We start from the raw sequence: 6,348 nt of genomic DNA, 5'->3' as shown, positions 1-6,348 counted from the left end.
GTGGCTGGGTCTGCCGGAAATAAATCGGCCTGAGTCATATTGTCCATGAACCGCAGCATACGACCCATGACATCCTGAAATCTCGGTGCAGATATGAAATCTACCGGAGCTGGCTCTGCCACAGGCACATCATCCCATTCCTCAACAATGGGGTTCTCTGCTGGACCCACTGGCGATATAACTGGAACAGTCCTGGGATGTCCTCGCCCTCTACCACGGGCTGGAGCCCTCCCTCGGCCTCAGCCTCAGCCTCTAGCAACTGGGGGAGTAGCTCTTCCCTGATCTGGAACCTCATTCGAGCGCGTTCTCAGCATCTGAGACAGAATAAGAGAAGGACATTTAGAGCTACATCAATTGCACGATGGAATATGAAGAAAGGTAATTTCCTAACACCCTATAGCTCCTCAAAGATAAGTACAGACGTCTCTGTACCGATCCGCAAGACTCTATTAGGCCTGCTCATAACTTGTGAGACTTACGTGAACCTAGTGCTCTGATACCATGTTGTCACGACCCAGTTTCACCTCTAGGTCGTGATGGCGCCCAACACTACAGCTAGACAAGCCAACTTAATAATTTAAGCATATATTGATAAAATTTAAAACCAAAAAAAAATAATGAAACCCAAATTCTACCAATGCGTGTGCCAAGACCTGGTGTCACAAGTGTATGAGCATCTAGTATATTATACAAAGCCTCAAATACTGTCTGAAATAAAAATAGACAGAATGAAAAATACAAGGAGAGACACTAGTAGCTGCAGAACGGCTCAGAAAGGCAGCTCTCCACTATGCCCCTGGATAACGTGGGTGTAAGATGATAGGTCCTCTACTAGTACTTGTCTCAGGTCCTGCACAAAAAGTGCAGCAAGTGTAGTATGAGTACGTAAACAACATGTACCCAGTAAGTATCAAACCTAATCTTGAAATGGTAGAGACGAGATGGCCGACTTTGATACTCACTATGGGTTAATATTAATAATTGAAATACAACTAGAATATTTAAATCAGCATGATTCACAGAATTTACAATAATTTATTTAACTAGCGGGAATAATCAAATTCTTTTAAATGTAACAATTCTCAATATATTAATTAAATTCCTTCAATTCAAATAATTTTTCAATTTATCAATTAAATCTCACTTACAGTAATAACAATTAATTCCTCAACAAGCACGCATAATAATTCATTAAATTCCAAGGATTCTCAAATTTATCAATTAGCTACGCAAGCTTGAAATAACTATTAAAGTATCGTGTAATTATTATTATTAAGCACGATTTCTGTCAAGGTCGTATGACCCGATCTAAAGTGTCGTGTACACTGTCGAGGGACGTGCGCCGCGATCCATAGATGCATCTATCCTGCCGAGGCATTCGGCTCGCTCCACAAGAAAGGAGGATATTTTTTTATGTACCTCCAGAAGGAGAGTATATTTATTATAAGATAAATTCAGGAGGAAGAACAATTTCTTTTAACAATTAATTAATTTAAACAGAAAATCAAGCATATGAGATTTCCATTCTTTAATATCTTTATCTAACAATTCACAATATATTCATATATATATATCCATAAATATTAATTAAACAAAGAATATAACGTACACAAGTAATTCATGCTTTGAGTCCTAAACTACCTGGACTTTAGCATTAATAGTAGCTACGCACGGACTCTCGTCACCTCGTGCGTACGTAGCTCCCGCAATTAGCAATAATTATTTAATTTAATCCCTATGAGGTAAATTCCCCCTCACAAGATTAGACAAGAGACTTACCTCGTCTCAAAGTCCACTTTTCGATTATCACGTCGCGTTGAATTCTTGATTCGATGCCGAAAGATCCGAAACTGTCCAAATATTATACATAATAATTAATATATGCTAAATGATTCGAAATTTATCTATTAAATAAATCACCTTATCCAAAATGGTAAAATTCCTAAAATTCACCCAGGCCCACGTGCTCGGATTCTGAAAACTTTTGGATGATTACGTTACCCATAATCTCAAAAACTTAATTATATAATTTCTACCCAATTCCATAACTATTTTCGTGGTTAAAATCTCATTTTTATAAAAATTTAGGTTTTTCACCTAAACTCTTGATTTCTAAGATTTACTAGTTATAATCTACCCATAATCTATGTATTTAACTAAAAGAGTGTAGAATTAACTTACCTCTAAGTTTATAGTTGAAAACTCCTCACAAAGAGCTCTGAAATCGTCCAACAATGGATGAAAAATAGAAAGAAATAGACTGTGTTTTCATCCGTTTTAAGGTTCTGCCCAGACAGGTTTTTCGCACCTGCGGAAGGAGTACCACACATGCGGCTTTCGCACCTGCGGAAATTCCTCGTAGGTGTGCATTTTCCTTCTTTTCCTGGTTTCACACCTGCGGAAGAAGTGCTCGCTTCTGCGCAAGCGCAGGTGCGCCCATTCCTTCGCACCCGCGTATTTTTCCGCTTCTGCGCACAAGGCCATCTCACCTGCGAGTACGCAGGTGCACCAAATGCTTCGCATCTGCGATGGCTGGGCATGCTTCTCTCGTTCGCACCTGCCATTGGTGGCTCGCACCTGCGACTGTCCAAGCGCAGGTGCGATTATGATAGTAGCTGGGAGCTTCAGTCCTTGATCAATTTCTCAAAATTGGTCCGAGCCTCGTCCGGTTAACACTCGGGACCCCCGGGGGGCCGTCCGAACATGCCAACAGGTTTGAACTCATAAAACGGACTCGCTCGAACACACAAAATGAGTAAAACAACATAAAATCTAGGAATCACACCGCAACCCAAATTGATTCAAACTCAAGAATTTCAAGTTCTTCAATTTACTTCCAATGCGCCGAAATATACTTAAACTACTCAGAATGACATGAAATTTTGTGTGCAAGTTTTAAATCACTATACGGAACTATTTCCAAACTCGGAATTCGAAACAAACTTCAATTACTCATAGACCTACCCCAAACAAAATTTAAAGAATTTTAAACCTTCAAATAGTTAATTTTTACTATTAAGCGTCAAAATACTTTCAAGTTATCCAAAACCCGATTCGGACATACACCCAAGTCCAAAATCATCATATGAACCTATTGGAACCGTCAAATCCCGATTCCTGGATCATTTTCTCAAAATGTTGACCGAAGTCAAACTTGTCCATTTAAAGCTAACTTAAGGAACCAAGTGTTCCGATTTCAACCCAAACGCTTCCAAATCACGAACCAACCATCCCCGCAAGTCAATAATCATTAAAAGCATATTCGGGAAGTATTAATTTAGGAAACGAGTTTCTAAAAGTTAAAATGACCGGTTGGGTCATTACACCTTTCAATTTATGTTACAATCTTTCCATTTTGGTATGTTCCAAAGGAATATATGAATTAATTTTAAAGATCTCCTTTTAACCTTAATGAGATTAATGAGATAATTTACACCCATACAAATATATACGTCACAAGTTTTAAAAATCTTTGTTTTTTTCTAAAACTTTATATCTAATCAAACATTGTCACATAAATTAGGACAAGGGGACGAGACCCTCCGCCTCAACTTATGAAATACACAACATGTGAAATGTAAGAAGGTTCACCAAATAAACTATTCCTAGACCCAAAAAAGTGGTATCATATTGGATCGGAGGAGGTAAATAATTATATTCCTTGTTCGCGCTCAACTACAGAATTCAGTGCGTTAATGCTGATCTATTATTAAATTGTAGGAATATAAGTAAGATAACAATAAAGGAGGAAACTACCTAAAAATGTGAGTTTCCCGCAATCGAGAGGAAAGTCAAAAAGAAAGACTTGTTTATTTCGACCAAGAAAATATAAAACAATCCTGGATTCGTGTATTTTGTTTTTCATATTTGTGAAAGAAAAAATTGGATTCCATTTCCTAAAATCTAAGGCTCAAATTCTTTGCGATTGTGGAGGAAACGCGACTGGGTCCAACTTCCTTTTTCTTTAACGTTAGAGATCATACACCACGAAAACTGCATGCGACTAACAACTTGTTTGGCTGGTTCTTACCCATCGTTTTATAATATATTGTATAAGGCTCAAAATCTTTGCGGTTGTTGAGGAAAAGCGACTAGGGTTCAACTTCCTTTTTCTTTAATGTCACAGATCATACACCACGAAAACTGCATACAACTAAAAACTTGTTTGGATGGTTGTTACCCACTGTTTTATAATGTACTGTATTGTGTTGTATTGTATTGTGTCCTATCATTTTATAAATACAACGTTTGGATAGATTATATTGTTTATTATTGTTAAATAATATTTTGCTGTTTTGTTTGACCGTATCGTACTGTACTGTAACTGATAAGTTTACGAAAATACTCTCAATTATTTATATTAAATTTATCAAGAATTACGCATAAAGATAATTTAAGAAAACCTATTTCTACTAATTTATCACCAAATATGTCTTATAAATACATTAAGCAATTAAATTCATGCAAATTCTAACAAAAGTAGCAATTTTACGTGACAGAAGTTCTGAAAAAAAGGGAAGAAGACAAAGTAGGTTATAGGTAAGAGATTAGGAGTTAAAATAAAGAAAAGATAAAGGGTAAAAGAGAATTATGGAGTAATAAGTTAGGGCATAATTGGTAAGAAAAATAGGAAACAATGCCACCACACCAAATCGGTTGTTTAAATTCTTGATCGATCAATTGACTGGAATTATGCCACCATGAATTAAGAATTGGAAGGGTTGTGGCCTTTATCTTGCTGGGCTATCAATAGAGTAAGCTGGATATGCTATTCCATTTGTAATTCATGTCTTTTTAATTGTCTTAACATTTGAATCAGACTAAAGAATCCAAATTGAAGAGATAAAGGGCAGTCAAGCCAACTCCTATGTCATTTGCATTGGGAAGTGGGAGGAATATGGTATCTGAGCTTGTCACATTGATTAAACTTTAGCGAGATTTTAGTCCATATGGTAGTAGCAAAGGTTGTAAGCTTGACAGATCTAATTTGCTGTATGAAATTTTAGGTTTAACGTTTGTTGTTGTTTCTGGTAATTGGAGGGAATGGCATATGTTTAGATTAGTTTTTGTTGGAGGTCTTGGTTAACTAGTTTGGGGGGGGGGGATCTGTTTTGTTTGTTTTTACATTGTGGAGGGGGAGGGGGGGAGATCTGTTTTGTTTGTTTTTACATTGTGGAAAACATTGACAATCGACGTGCTTAAATTGGTGGGTTAGGATCCATTATCAATTTTAGGTAGGATTTATCTCTTTTTTTTTTTTAATTACTCCCTCCCTTCTAATTTATGTTACAATCTTTCCATTTTGGTATGTTCCAAAATAATATATGATTTAACTTTAAAGATCTCCTTTTAACCTTAATGAGATTAATGAGATAATTTATACCCATACAAATATCTACGTCACAAGTTTTAAAAATCTTTATTTTTTTCTAAAACTTTATATCTAATCAAACATTGTCACATAAATTATGACAAGGGGACGTGGCCCTCCGCCTCAACTTATTAAATACACAACTTGTGAAATGTAAGAAGATTCACCAAATAAACTATTCCTAGACCCAAAAAAGTGGTATCATATTGGATCGGAGGAGGTAAATAATTTTCTTCCTTGTTCGCGCTCAACTACAGAATTCAATGTGTTAATGCTGATCTGTTATTAAATTGTAGGAATATAAGTAAGATAACAATAAAGGAGGAAACTACCTAAAAATGCGGGTTTCCCGCAACCGAGAGAAAAGTCAAAAAGAAAGACTTGTTTATTTCGACCAAGAAAATATAAAAAAAAATTGGATTTGTGTATTTTGTTTTTCATATTTGTGAAAGAACAAATTGGATTCCATTTCCTAAAAGATAAGACTCAAATTCTTTGCGGTTGTGGAGGAAAAACGACTGGGGTCCAACTTTTTTTTTTTTTAACGTCACAGATCTTACACCACGGAAACTGCATACGACTAACAGCTTGTTTGGATGGTTGTTACCCATCGTTTTATAATGTATTGTATTGTGTCGTATCATTTTATAAATATAACGTTTGGATAGATTGTATTGTTTATTATTGTTAAATAATATTTTGCTGTTTGGTTTGACCGTATCGTACTATACTGTAACTAATAAGTTTACGAAAATACCCTCAATTGTTTATATTAAATTTATCAAGAATTACGCATAAAAATAATTTAAGAAAATCCCTTTCTACTAATTTATCACCAAATATGTCTTATAAATACATTAAGCAATTAAATTCATGCAAATTCTAACAAAAGTAGCAATTTTACGTGGCAGAAGTTCTGAAAAAAAAAGGGACGAAGACAAAATAGGTTATAAGTGAAAAATTAGGAGTTAAAATAA

This window comes from Nicotiana tomentosiformis, chromosome 6 (assembly GCF_000390325.3).
Source record: "Nicotiana tomentosiformis chromosome 6, ASM39032v3, whole genome shotgun sequence".
Classification (NCBI taxonomy): Eukaryota; Viridiplantae; Streptophyta; class Magnoliopsida; order Solanales; family Solanaceae; genus Nicotiana; species Nicotiana tomentosiformis.
The sequence above is the reverse complement of the archived record's forward strand: the minus strand, read 5'-3'. Positions refer to the sequence as shown.